We start from the raw sequence: 15,112 nt of genomic DNA, 5'->3' as shown, positions 1-15,112 counted from the left end.
CAATTGATGAGTTCTGTTTTCTGCAATAGAGATAAGATCAGTTTTTTTCAGACTGAGTCAGAAGATACTTCCAAAATATGAAAACATGGTGGAGGTTTCTAAAAGGAGAAAACTAAAATTACATCAAATTTTATTTTTTAAATCTGTGGCTATTCAATTTCTTTCTTTCTGTAGTTTTTGTAAAGTATGCAAACTACTGTGTATGTGTGTGTGTGTTTTTCCATTCTTTTTCTTTGTTTGTGCTTGTTATTGTTCAGTCACTCATATGAATAGATTATTCTTAATAATGTTTCTGGTAAGAACTCTTCCAGCATACTGGCAGGAAGTAATTTGCATCTCTGCTTTGGAGCTTCTAAATTGGTTCTGCTGGAAATATATTTCCAGAACTGCTGTGCTTGACTTCGGAATGCTGTTTCCCACTGTATTTCTTTATTTCTGATACATGTCAGCTGAATGTTGGCTTTACATCAGTATAATTGGCAATATAAATACTATTTATATTCTTCCCTCTGTGCTGTAACTCTTAATGTAGGTAATTCTCTGTTAATTTTAACAATACTTGCTGATTGTTGCTGGCCCACTTCTTGTCTCTGTGGATGAGTACAAGCTAGCCAGTGAAAGGCTTCTGCTGTATTCTACTTAGATGTATCTGAAGGAGGTAGGTCTTTTTTTAGTTGAAGCTGAAAGGGGAGGATTGTTCCACAACACGCACAGATACCCAAGTCCTTTTTTTTTCAGCGTGTGAGCCACAGAGCTCCTTCTGGTCGTTAAGCCACCAACAGGACCAGATGAAAGTGCTCATAGGCCACCATCTCTTGCTTACGTGTGGTTTTTTTTTTTTTTAATTCATTCACTTCTGTTTCTTATCAACACTAGGAAATACCTCATGCACTAGAAAAGTAAGCTGAGGGAATGTGTAAGCTTAAGAAAGGAGAAAAGGAAACAGTTTTTAGTTGTTTAGGGAAGTTTAAGAGGTTTGGTAACTGTGTTTTGCTAAGGAAAAAGGAAGATTTTTATCTTCAAGATAAGGGAAACTGAATCACTGTTGCCCTCTCTGTACCGGAGGAAGGTAGGGGAGAGAGGAACATCCAGTTGGTTCTCGTCGGCAGGGTGCCAGTGACAGGAGGGAAGGAAGTTATTGTAGTTCCTGAAGCAACTTGGAGAAGGTGAAACTTGAATTCAGTTTTGTTGCCTGAATTCAGTAAGAGAAACTGAACTAATTTCTCAAATAAAGTTGAGGTTTAGGGGTGAAAAGGACCATGCAGTTTCTTCCTCCCCCTCCCTGCTTTTCTTCGTGAAGTTTCTGAAAAGCTGGTTGAGTGTTGCAGGATAGTCCTTACCTCAGGAAGGTCAGTGTATAGTGGGGATGTATGTGTACTATACACACACTCTCTTGTTATTTCTGGATGATGTAGTCAGAAACAAACATGATTAATTATATGGACCTGATAGGAGAGATCCCTTATTTGTGTTGCATGCTATTCCAAGATGTTTTCATTAGGAAGGAACAGTGGCTGATTGTATTTCCTGTAGGATATTGCCCATAAAGCCTCACAGACTTGCTTCACGGGATGCTGGAGCTTAGTAGTTCAAGGGGAAATAAAATTCTGGAACTTTTTACTTGTAGACGTTGAGAAGCCACTCTCTTAGTACCCCCTTGAATGTGCTTTCTCGGTTTAATATAAAAGTGTAATGGAGTTCTGCTATAAAAAATAATGGAGGGGGAGGTATAACATCGTAGTGTGTGTGGAAGAAGTAAAGAGATAGTAGGATGATGCCATGGGGCAGAGCTCTATCAGATGATGGTGATGCCTTGACTCTTTTAGTCAAAAACTTGCACTGGGCAATGAATTAGGTACACTTTGCACAATAACTTTCTGCACTGTCAGTGCTTGAGAGCGTAAATCCACTCCTTGAAGATGGATTCAAGGAGGGACCATGTTTAAAGCACCAGCTAACAGGTACAAAATCACTAACCTCAGGGCAACGACGTGGTACCAACTAAAGGAATGCTGTCTCTGGTTTGATACGCATTAAGAAGCCATCTAGAACGAGGACAGAGAATAGCTGCTGGAATACATCAGCTTTGTGACTAGTGTTTACAGAAATATTTCCTTTAAGGGGGAGCAGTATAGCGAAGACTCTAGAGATTTTGTTTGGTTTGGTTTTTGCTTAGTGAAGATGATTCTCAGAAGGATGTTACTTAACTGTACTCACAGTTTCTTATCCTAGCATCTGGGGAAGTTGTACTGATATCAGTGAAAGGTTCTTCTGGTCTCTCTGAGGAAAAATATTTAGTGATGCTCATTTTGTTGATGCTGAGAAATACACTGTGAAGTTGAAAAATGTGATTTTTGTTGGAATGATCAATAATGCCCAGTGAAGGTATATATTAATAAATGTTCTATTTAGTATGAAACATTAAATCAGTGTTTATTCATATGTATGGCTTTGTATATATGTGATGTTAGAAGAATATAATCATGCTTTTATTTCCATAAGCATATTATTTAATGATGTAATAATTCTTTCACTGTTTTTTCACTGTTATCCTATTTTTCTTACTTAAATTTATTTTCTAAGATCAGTATGTAGAATAAGAAGCAATAAGTACATGTATAAATTTGTGATTGCAAGTTAGTAAATGTCACTAACAATTATGTACAATGTGTTTAATAATTTGCCTATACTGACTTATCTCACTTATTTTCCATGCTCTTGACTATTGCTTCCTAACTGTATTTTCACTTTTCCCCCATTTTCACACAGATCCATAAAAATCTGTGAAAATGCGTAGTGGTTTTAAGACATGCTTTACTGTGCTTTTGCGGAGGTGTAAGCTATGTATCATTCGTAGAGTAGTTTTATGTAATAGCGTGCTGGGGAAAAGGTCTTAAAGGTGGAAACAAACTCCTGGTGGCAAAGTCACACTTGCAGTGAAGATAGCAAAATGTGACTTTGCACTATAAATGATGAGTAATAACAGATTGTGAGGTGGTAGTTTGTTGGGGGTTTTTTGTTACTGATTTTTGTTTGCAGGCTGTTTGTGTACCTGTGTCAATTAGAAAAATTTAGAGGCAAAACCAGTTGTTAGCATAGTTTGAGACCAAACTAACCTTTCTATCCTTTTACCAAAGTATTTATAAGGTAACTAGTGTTCGGATTTCTCACATTTGTGCTTTATAAAGTGTGTACAATGGCTTTTATTGCCTTCTTATGCCTGCCCATGAGCACTCACAGATCTGAACCATGGAATAACTCGGGTTGGAAGAAACCTTTTGCAATCATCTCACTAGAGAACAATCCCACTCACCACAGGATCAACTTGGATGAGGTTGCTCAGGGCCTTGAAGAGTTAAGTTCTGAATAACTCCAAGAATGGTGATTCCACAACTTCATGGAGCCCCCGTTTCCAGTGTTGGGTACTGAGGAAGAACATTGTGATCCAGCGTGGTCACTGGTTAAATTTGATTATGTGTTTTTGACAAGTCAGTTTTGTCAATTAATTTCTTTGTCATTATTAATGAGAAAATAGTTCTGAGAGAATCACATTTTCTAGAAGTGTGAGCTTTAGTTATATTAAATGCAATACAACGAAGTAATCTGTAGGGGTATGTTCTAGGGCGTTTAACTTTTAAAATGAGGTAACAGGGCTTTTAAAAACAATAAACCCATATTAAAATCATTGGAAGAATGCATGAAAAAATGCTCTTTCACTAACAAGATAACTAAAGAATTCTTGGTTTTATCCCTCATCTGTCATCCCAAGGCACACTTTTGAATTGTAAATACCAAAAACGTTTTGGATTTCAGATATCTCTCAGGATTTTCTAATTCCTGGTTCTACTTATCTCAGTTCAGGCACAGGATTCCAGTCAGGAATTTGGTGAATCTCTGGAGTTCTGCTTCTTGCTGCATTTCTTATTCTGACCTCAGGTGTGTATTCAGTTTGTATTCAAACTGAGGAGCAGTTTGCAAGGAAAGGTGAATCTTCTTCAAGGACTTAGACATAGAAAATCAGTTATTGCAGCTGACCTTCTGGACCAGCAGCAGCCACACCACTGAATTATTAAATTATTAAACTAAGGAGAATCACAAAGTTTTTTCTTTATTTGAAACATCTTTTTTTCCTTTCTTTGCTACCAGTTCCAAGCTTCCAAGTTCAAGTTTGCTACCAAGCTTCTCTGGGTGTACTCTCTAAAGAGTGTCAGGACAGAGTGTCTTACACATCTGTGTGTTTTACTGTTCTTCTCAAATTGTCTTGAGTGAAACCAAAAAGAGGGAATTGTTGTGGTCCTTAATGCCAGTTACTGTTCTTTTCGGAAGAGGCTTTACTGGTAACACTGCTTCTGGAGAAGGTGAGTTGTTAAGAAATCAGGTGCCGCTCGTGGTGCGGCGGGTGGGCTCTAGCCTAAGCTGGCAGCTGTGGGCAAGCCCCCTGGGGCGTCTGCGAAGGGTTGCCGAGGCAGTGCTCCCTGTCGGTGCCGCTGGCTGATCCTACCTGCTGGGTGAAGGCAGAGGAGCTGTACTTATGGATAATACTCCTGAGTTTCCTTTTTGGTTCACTAGACCACTCTCTCTCTCTTTGGGTTTTCCTTAAGCCAAAGGGAACTTTCATTGCGGATGTAGGAGCTGGGTTCAAGTCCATGACATTTATTTTTTTTCCTCTCTGAGTCACTGATAAACTCATGTTGCAATCAGTAGCTACTGTGCTTGTCTAGTTCATACCTCGCACATAAGTTCTAAAAACTGAAGTCCTGGCCAGTAGTTTCCTGTCACTTTCTCTAACAGCAGCCAGGGTGCTATATCAGCTTGATTATTCACATTCCACCTGCCTAGAGATTACCCTGTAATTATCCTGATTTTTTTTCTCTGGATTTGGTATGGGGTTTTTTTGTTTTTTTTTTTTTTTTTTTTCTCCTATGATACTAGGTCATTTTTACTCTGCTAAATCATTGTCATACAAGCTATTGACGGGTATGAAAGCATTCCTATTGAGTTCTGAGGCTGTGAAGGTATGACAAGTTTTACCTGTCTAAGAGACTGCTTTTAATATTATTTTTTTTTGCTGCTTGAGGTAAAGATCCTGTCCTTCGTGCTTACCCCTCAACACACACATGCACATGTGTGCACACACATAGTTGTCTATCCTACCAGACCACTGCTCCAGCTTAAGCTCTGGCAGAAGTAGAAACTTAGGAAGATGAGTTTCCTGATTTTAAAGTCAGATTTAGACTTTAGGAGAACAAAAATATCTGCCTTTAAAATTTACATCAGGCTCTATGTTTTACAAAGTTTGTGACAATGCAGTTTTAAGAGTTATTTTGATATTGCTTCTGTCAATAGCATAAGGAAGAGAGGGGTCTTGGATATTGTCATTATATGAAAATTAAGCTTCAAAGCAGTTCTTGACGATCCCTGTATTTGTGTGAGAAATCTAGGGGGCATCATGTAAGTGTAACTGGATGAGGCTGCTTCGCGTTTGGAAGATGCTGTTGGGATGTCCTTGCCTGAGGCTTCCTTCTGACACACCGAGCAGTGTGTCAGTACTGATTCTTCTAGATGTGCTCATCTTTTCTTTTAGGAAGTCAGAAAAATTGTACTTACAGTTGTTGCATTTTAGAAATCATGGGTCTTAAGGCTTTTTATTTTTTTCCCCTTTATTTTATTTTGCATCTGCTCAGTCTTTAGTTTACTAATACTCTGGAGGGGCTGATGTGAAAAAATGATAGAATACGTTTAAGGGATTTATGGTGATGTTAGCAATGTGTAGCAGTAATTTCTGTTGAAAGTATTATATATTAGTATAATCTTACGATCAGTAGGTTTTCATTTGTTTCCTTACAGTCCAAATGACTAAGAATTAAATCTAAATAGATTAACTGCTCAAATGAGATGGAAACATAACTGCAGGTGAGGCACTAACATCAGGCCCTGGAGTTTTGATAGCAATGCTGACTCATAGATATCAGTATCCTGCTTCATCTCTAGCACTGAATCTTTCCCACAAGTATTAGAACTCTGAATGTCATAGCATTTTAACGTCTTTTTGACTTGGGTCAGCATAGGTGAGTCAGTGAAGATCTTGGGAGAAAACATTGGTAGTATTTCATCATTACTGCTCTTTGTTTCTAAAGTAATAGAGGCATGAATCTTAGTTCCTGGATAATGACAGGAATCGACTAGGAAATGCTTGGCTACCAGCTGAAGTCCTAATCTAGCCAGTGTCGTGGTTGAAAGCTCTTGCTGATTCTTCTTCCCCCAACTCAAACTTGTGCATTGTGTTGATACTGTAAAACACCTATGGGCTGTGGGAGTAGCCGTGACGTGTTTGTTTGTCCGGTGCTATGATGTACTAAGGGTCTTGGGTTTGATGCCAAAGAACAGATTCCTGACACTTCCTAGAATTCAGCCTTCGGACGAGTAAGGTAGAGCTACCGTGACTTCTAGTTGGTGCTAGTCTTTAAGAGTAATTCTGCATTATTATGTCTTTGGAATCCTGAATTATACTGCTGTAATGAAAAAAAAAATCAGACTTAGGAAGGGAGCACAAGAATTGTAAATTCGAGTGTAGTGCCAAATTACATACCTCTCTTTTTCTAAACAAAAAGATTCTTCTTTTATACTAAAGCCAGTCAGAGAATCTCTGCATACTGCACGATTATATACCAAGATCAGTTGTTTTCTATCCATTCAATACCTTTACCTGAGAGGGAATCGTTCCGTAGACTATCCTTTGGTTAATGATTTGTGGTCTGTCCCATGCCCAATAGTGCTCCACACTTTTTAGTGCTGTAGTCAGGGTTGCACAGATGTAATTGAGCAGCAATTAGGCACTAGATGGAGGAACCTCAAGTAGATGAACATTTTGATAATTAGTCACTAGTTTGACTGTTATGTCTCTCTAAGAATACAAAATAGATATTAGTAAGAAATTCTTTACTGTAAGGGCAGTGAGGTGCTGGCCCAGGCTGCCCAGAGCAGCTGTGGGTGCCCCATCCCTGGCAGTGCCCAAGGCCAGGCTGGATGGGGCTGGGAGCAGCCTGAGCTGGGGGGAGGTGGCCCTGCCCAGGGCAGGGGGTGGAACTGGGTGATCTTTAAGGTCCCTTCCAGACCAACCCAGTCTATGACTCTATGAAAACCAGAAGAGGAAATTTTCTGGAGTAGAGAACTGCTTCATCTACAGTTCTGTATCTTGCAAAACAAACTTTCATGAAAATTAGTAGATGCTGTGAAAAGACACCGCTATGGTGATATGGTACATATCTGGTATCTTAATGAGCTTCAAATTGCTACTAAGATCTACATTTGTGGTTTGAATGGTTGATACATTTCAGAGTAGCAAATGTACTGAAATTGCCTTACTTGCAAGAATTGAAACCTTAGCTTGTTTTAATTTATGTGAAAAGTGGAGAGAATATTATTCTAAGACTGAATACAGCTTTCTTTTCTTGGTGAATGACTATTAGTGTGACTGGTCTAGTACCGGGATTTTTATTTTTTTCTCGTTAGCGATTTATTTTCCATAAACCAAGCCTTAAATATATGTGATCCAGGTGTCTTAGCTAAAATCAGGCTGACTTTCTTAGAAATTATTTGGTATGCTTCCAGTTCTTATATGTGACAGGTGAAAGAGCAGGAGATCCTTGTCCTTGCAACACAGAAAATATTTAATATGTTTGCAAATTGATGGGCATTTTAATTTTTGTAAAATGTGGCTTGACTCACCCAGATGTCTTCCAAAAGTGTTCAAATTCAAATTTGACTGGACTTAACAACTCTAATTCTGTGTTTATACTGGATTTTGTTCAAAATGCTTGCAGATGTTTTCAGTTAAAAAGTGAAATCTGTCTGCACTAAGAATTAAGGTTAAAGCCAAGGTGCCTTCCTAACAAAGCCAACAATTCTTGTGAGGAAGATTATGGGTTTTTTATACAACTTCTGATCTAATCACTTGTGGAAAAAGATGCCATAGTGCAACAGGCCTTATTAAAAGGAAACACTCTGAATTATGTCAGATCAATCACTTTGTAGTTTCAGAAGTGCGGTAAGTGCAGGGCCTAAACCCTGAATCACTTAAATTTTTATTTGCTTTTTTCCCTTGTTTCAGTCTCTGTTTGTTTTTTGTTTGTTTGTTTGTTTGTTTGTTTGTTTGTTTTATTTGAGACACGTCCAACCTCTTTTATGTTTAGATGGAAGAAAGACTGTGTGTCTTTTTGAGCACCTCTAAACCATATGCTGGAAAGTCACAAGAGAAAACTTCTACCAGTTTGAGTAACTTTCATTATTATCTAGTAGCTACTTTTTATAGTAAGCTCTGGTTTGGGAAAGTTTGGAGATATGAGATTGTCATGGTTTGGTTTTGTTATTTGGGTTTTTTTGCATATCTTGTGACAGTAGCTTAAGAACTCATCTCAAATATGAAGAAGCTACTTGAAAAGAAATAATGGCTGTATCTCCTTGGTTGGAGTTCTTTGAGATGGATCCAGCCTATTTGAGCTTCCACTGAAATTCATTTTTTTTCCTAATTATTAACTTGGCTCTGAAGAAGCAACAGGAGAGAGCCTGGCAGCCAGAACAAAATATCTGTCTTTTAATTTTCCATTATGCTATTTGTGACAGAGGAATAAATGTGTTTGTGTCATCATATACTTACAGTTTAGAAATGCTAAAAGGGGAGAGGAAAAAACCTAACTGGTGCTCCCATAGGTATGGGGTTTGAAAAGTTTCATTCTTAATGCTTCTTGAAGATAATGATTGTGCAAAAAGCATCTCAAGGAGCCTCAGTAGCGGGTTGGCATAAGCTGCATCTGCGCTATAGAGGGCATACTTCGGTAGCTGGCAAATACTGGCATTTGCAGTTTGCATAGACTTTATAGAAGATACTGAAACAAAAGGTGATAGAAATTCCAGATCCCTTTTCTACAGGATTAAATTACTTCAAAGAAAAGCATGAGTTTCAGCTATTCTCATGATTAAGGTTATTTTGGAATTTTTGAAGGGAGGGATTTTTTCCCTTTGTTTTTGAAGCAGTCTTAGAGGGAATATGAATCACTTTAAGACTTGGTCTTGGCAAGCATTTTTCATATCTTGTAGAAGTATTGTCTTTGGTGATAATCTCTTAACATCAATAACAAGCTCCTCTTAGCTGTTCCTCATAAGCTCTTCAGGGATGAAAGTTGATGAATGCTAAAACACTGTATGTGGTTCATATTCTGAACTATGTGAGTTCAGTTCTGTTTGGCTGAAGATGATACTGAAAATCTGGTCAACAGGTTTCATTTAACGTCCTTACTGTTCTTACATAATTTCTTGAAGTATGTGATGTAACTGCTGGGTAGAAAATTTTTCACAGATCCTTGTGCTACAGACACATGTAAATCTATTTCTCAAGGTGATGTAGGAGTCTTTCCAGTAAAATAAATAAGCAAACTTTAGGATAATGTAAGAAGGAATAGGTAGCATCCATGTGTCTTGACTGTATCTGGAAACTTTCCTCATTGTTAATCAGACTGATGATGAGACTAATTTTATTTTTCTGTTTTATGAAGAAAAGAAGAGAAATAAGGCTACTCAGGAGAATCTGTGCGAAACAACATGAATTGTACTTGTGGGGGGACCAAGGTACACTGACAAATGCATTACACCCTTGAAAAATGTAAAGAATAGCTCCAGAAACTGTGGAAGTGTTTTGATGCTGTTCTAGACAAAGCTGTGGTGTTTGTAGAATTCATCACACTGCAGTTTTCAAGAGTCTACTTAAAAAAGATGTTGGCATGGGTGTAAGATATATATAAAAATATTTGTAAGTGATGAAAAAGGTCTTTAAGTGAAAGAGGGATTCAAGGAGACAGTAGGCCTTTCAGTGGAAGTTTAGGTGACTCTCCAAGGCTTTATCTGTTTGTTTTCATTTTCTACTCCATGTGTTTATTGTTTTGCTTCATGGCTGAGAAGCCTGCTGTTTTTTTCACAAGAAGTTGGTTTCATCTGCGTACTTATTTCCTTTATTGCTGCCAGCCCAGCATGCAGCTCTGGGATGAACTGGAAGTATTTATGGATGCTGCACGTTTCTGAGCACAGGCTTGAAGGGGCTTTGAGGCGAATGCTTCTCTCGAGCAGCGTTAGTTCGGCCGTGGGCTCAGAAAGCGATCGCTGGAACTAGCCAGCAGTGTGTTCGGAACTACTTTCCTCCCACTTCTTTGCACCCGTCAATGTATTTCTCTGAAGTTGCTTTGGTATTTATTTGTTCATACAGCTAAGGGAGACTAACATTAACGTTATTGTCCTCACACAAATTTCTTTTGAGGCAAAGTTAAGCAGGAGCTTTATAATAGAGTGCATTCTGAAAACAGAGCTCTTCGAAGGGCAAGAAAATAAGTTAGTATACATAAGCTTGGCCTGGAAACAAGTTTATTATATATGGTAAACTGAAACGAAGTAGAAAAAGGTCCAAGGGGAAAAAGAAGCTACTAAACAAACTACTTTGTCCATTGCTCACAGGTATGCACCTCAACATTATTACATTTAATGTACATCACGGTCTATGTGGAGCCAAATCTTAAATTCTTTCTTCAGCCATTCTGTCTCCATGTGAAGCCTTATCCAACTATCTCCTGCTGGAAGTACTAGGTTTGTGTACAAGGTTTTGTCTTGTAAAAGGGTAATATCATGTTAGCACCCCTATAAAAGGGAGGACATTTTGTTTATGCAGAAGCAAAGTGTATTACCTGCTTTAAGTATCACACACTTTTCTCAGGAGCAGTCCGTAAAGCAGAGGCAGTAACCTTTGTGCTGTTACTGGCAGCAGCCAAGCTAATCCATGCCAGGAGCTGCTGTCACTGTGCTTTGGGTTCCCCTGCTAAGCAGAGCTATTAGCCTCCTTATAGCGCTTCAGTACCATTATCTTCCTGGGGACTGCTTTTTTTTTTTTTTTTTTTTTTTTTTTTTTGACTATGAATCAAAATAAGAACAGAAAACAAATGAACCCTGGGTTTGCTCCTAATGAAATCATTCTGATCCTTCACTTTAATAAGAAGTAATCTATTGTGTTAATTCTAGTGGGTGACACAATGCAGCTAACAGGAAATGTGGAAACTATACTTCTCTGCATGAATTTAGACAACTAATCATTGAAACTTTTAATTTATTCAGGAGTGTACTAGAAATGGTTTTGAAAAACCAATCACTCCATCATGCCTTTATTAAGTACTCTTATAGTGCAGCACTCTGTACCACAGTATACTACTCTGCTTTTGTTTTCAAAAATCCATTATGACACAGTTAATACAGCCACTGTAGTCATCATCAGAAAATATTATAGAACTTTTAATTAAAACCAAGTAATACCACAGGTGAATATTTTACAGTTACTCTAAATCAGGCATATAATTTGCCTTAACTATTTTCTCGGAGTGAGGAATCATCCAGGTTTTAGAGGAGAAGGACTTCTCACTTTTTCTGTGAAAAGAAAGTCTTCAGTAATGCTCTGTCCAGATTGAGATTACATAAAATTTACAGGAAGAAATTACTTTTCTGAAAGATTTACACAGTAAAGATATAATTTATACCTGTTGAAGGTGATGGATTCCAATGTACCTCATGAAACTAATCAGGAAGAATTTACAAGGCCTAATCTCGGTCAGGACTGAACAGAAACAGTTCTGCTGCTGTTCCTACATGTAGTAGGAGCTACATTTAGTGCAACACAAACCCCCTGTCCCAGGGTGACCTCAGAACTGCTGCAGATTCAGAGCCTGGCCAGAGATGGTGATCATGGCTTACCTGAAGTCTTCTATGTGTGTTGAAGGCCTCACATTTAAAATACAGACAACTGATCATTTTCAGCTACTTTTGGATGCACAAATAAGTACAGATCAGCTAAAAAACTGGGAGTAGATTTCCAAGGTATTTAATGAAACAGTAGCGTCTCTCTGACCTTGTTCCCCCCAACACACACACCTGTTAGTACTGTTTGATAGAATAATCCAGGCCCTGTCCTCCCAAAAACCAGTTTAACTGAGTCCTCTTTGCTTCTTACACTTGTCCTCCAAGGACATCACTGTAGCATCTAAACTTTTGACTAAAAGAATTATTGATTTAACATGATCTTCTGGGCTGTGTAAACAAGAAGATATAATTTCAGAGAAATAAAATATCAAGCCAGTAATAAATATGAAAGACATAAAAATAGAATGAGCTTTACTTTTTTATGTGGTTTATTTTGTTGGGGGTTTTTTGTTTGTTTTTGGTTTTACTTTTTTCCCTGTTTGCAGTCTATATCTATACTTAGTAGAAGTAAGTAGAAGTAGAAGATAAATCTATACTTAGTAGAAGCATCCATGAAGGAAGGGGACTGACCATAACTTTCAGTGGTGCAGGGAATTATCTTTAGCTTTGAGTACTGGAAAAAAAAACCTAAAAAAAATTAATGAAAGAGAAATGATTGTTTATGAGTTATGGCAAAGAAGGAGCTGTCTGCTTTTCTTTCTAATGGACTTAATTTCTTTCTCTATTTGCCTTGCCATAATGACAGTGAAGAAATTAGAGGAAGGATGAATGATAGGAGCACAGAAGGAACTGAAATAAAGAAAATGTTTTTTTAGAAGCAGAGAAGATGAAAACTACAGAAAGCACCAAGGAATACAAATATAATAATATATTTGTGTTGACTAATGGTTGATGATTCATTGAACTTTCAGAGTTAATTTTCAAATTATAACTGTAGTTAACTGCAAAGTGACAAATGTGCCATATTTAGAGTATGGAAAGAAAGAAAAAGAGATGAAAGAACAAAGAAAATTTACAACTTTCTGAGACAACAGATATAAACTCATACTCTCTTTGCATTTAAAGGATAAACATTAAACAGCATTTCTCTAATCTCTGACTGACTGCTTGCCTTTTGCTTTCATCCTTCTTGTATGATGAAAAGGTTTGATTCTGGCCAGTGCAATTATGGCTGGTGATTCAGTGTTGTCATTTCCTCCACTTAGAGACTCTCTAAGCAGAGACACTAATGCAAAAGATGTCTGCTTACTCTTAGATTTGATTTGATTTGTGACTGCAGCTGGGGAAAATATTTTTATTAAGCAGCTTGTGGAGTAGAACTGTCTTGAACGGACTAAAATTAAGAATTTGTATGAATGCATAAATAGAACTGTATTTCTCTCCTACCTTAGAGGTCTGTGGGAATTTTTTCTTTGTGTGGCACAGTTTGCAGTCACATGGTTGCTTGCAGTATACGTTTCTGTCCTGAAAATTATTATGGACTAGGTACTGTATTACAATGAAACACAATCCCCAATCATTCCCACTGTAAATAAGCCCTGCATGCCCTGTCTGGATCTTTATGTTGGCAGGTACTCAGCCCAGGTAGTACTGCTTTCACAGGTATTAATAACCATCGCGGCTTTGATATTGCAAGCTCTGCCTCTTTTGCTCAAAAGCTAGATCTACACTATGGGGAGAAGGGGGCTTTTAGGGTCCTTGCTGCTCACATTTCATGGCTCTTCTAATGTGAATTAGCTGCAGCGTACTCCGTAATTCAGAAAGGGAAGAGTAGATTGGCTTACATCGCTTTAGCTAGTAGAATTTATACAACTGAGGATATAGTTTTAAATATTAATCTGGTCATTTTAGTCTCTGTAACTAACAGCTTTAATGAGGAGACAAATCCATAAGGAAGAGTGGCTGGAGACTTTATTTCAAGTTAGGAAGAAACAGCCCAGGGCTGTGTTTTGTTTTGTTTTTAAAGCAAGCAAACAACACATTTGATAGTAAAAGGAAATAATGCGTTGTCAGTAATACAAACAGAACCAGATGCTATTCTCTGCAGAAATGTCATAAGGCACTGCTGATTTGAGTCAAACAAAGGAAATATGTAAAATCTGCAGAACCGGTGCACGCCTAGTACTGTAACCTCTGAGTGCACTTGGGAAGCAGAAACCAGTGCGTGAATACATCTTTCATTGGTTTGGTGCAAGGTCTGTTACGTGCAGATTCACAGCATGTGAAAGGCCAGCCGTGTGCACAGAGAGGTAGCTGCACTGAAATTTTTTTCCTACAAAAAGTTGATAATAAAAAGCTGAGCACGTGAAGTGTCATGGGCTAAAGCAATAGGTAGATATGGGAAAGCTAATGAAGGAAACGGTTGGCACTATATCCAGAGACTGCAAGGCATTTAATTGCAAAAATGACAGGTGTTCTTGGGTTTTAGCCCTTTTTCTCTAAGCTTACACATAAATTCAACACTTGAGAAAAGCATTTGAGGAAATAACTTCTAAATTTTCCCTGCTAATATTCACAAAAAGGGAAAATAGACAAAAATGACAAAAACATGCATAGGGATTCTCTTCATTGAAAATCTAGCTGAATACTTAAAAAACTTTTAACATGCAGGGAGTATTTTCTTACTCCTGTTTCAATTAAAAAGAAATAAATAGAAGTTTCTTCTACACATTCACCTTTTCCCCTCTATTCCTGTTTGTCTGTCACTTAGCACAGTTTCACTGCAAGTTTCATCTCTCACTACATCTTCAAAGAGCTGCTAGTCCCGTGGGGAGATGTGGGCAGTGTGACGGTTTATTAAGGGTAAACATATGACATCCCACAGAATAAGGAGGAAATTGAACTCCAGCCGCCGCCTTTTGGATAAGTGTATGTTAGGAAAGGCTCACGCACAGCCTGGGATGTTAATTGTAACTCATCTCTGCTGCGTTCAGGGGAGCGCTAACCTCTTGGTGTGTGTTAGTTCCACTATGTCTATTGAATTGGGTGCTGCTAAGAGCCTGGAGGATCATTTTCTTCATTGTGTCCTCACTGGGCTCAGTAGGCAGGTGATGAACTGCCCAGAAAAGGATGTCTGACATGTCCACAAACAGATTTTGGCAATTGGGGAAGTAAAGCAGCAAAAGGAGAGGCATATACCAAGTCTACAGCAAGGAAAAGGTATAACAGGTTTTCATGAAACAAACATGTTAACCTAGAATTTCAATTGTACCCATCTTCAGAGCATACAGTCTCACTGGTGAAAATGGTGGTACCTTTGATGGTTACAATTTCCTAATAACTAGCAATGGTAAATAAGTGTACTGATTTTTTTTTTTTTTTTTTT

At 38.0% G+C, this 15,112-nt stretch overlaps 1 long non-coding RNA gene across 1 annotated transcript in view; it reads left to right on the top strand.

The window, feature by feature from the left end:
* The window catches only part of LOC308063358, a 25,026-nt gene extending 9,914 nt beyond the window's left edge, over nt 1–15,112 (top strand). The window contains exon 2 of the long non-coding RNA XR_013927932.1: nt 62–15,112. This is a non-coding gene — a long non-coding RNA (uncharacterized lncRNA). The remainder of the gene's footprint in view (nt 1–61) is intronic.

Source organism: Falco punctatus (genome assembly GCF_963210335.1).
Source record: "Falco punctatus genome assembly, chromosome: 4".
Classification (NCBI taxonomy): domain Eukaryota; kingdom Metazoa; phylum Chordata; class Aves; order Falconiformes; family Falconidae; genus Falco; species Falco punctatus.
Note: the sequence above shows the minus strand (reverse complement) of the source record. Positions and strands in the feature narration are given on the sequence as shown.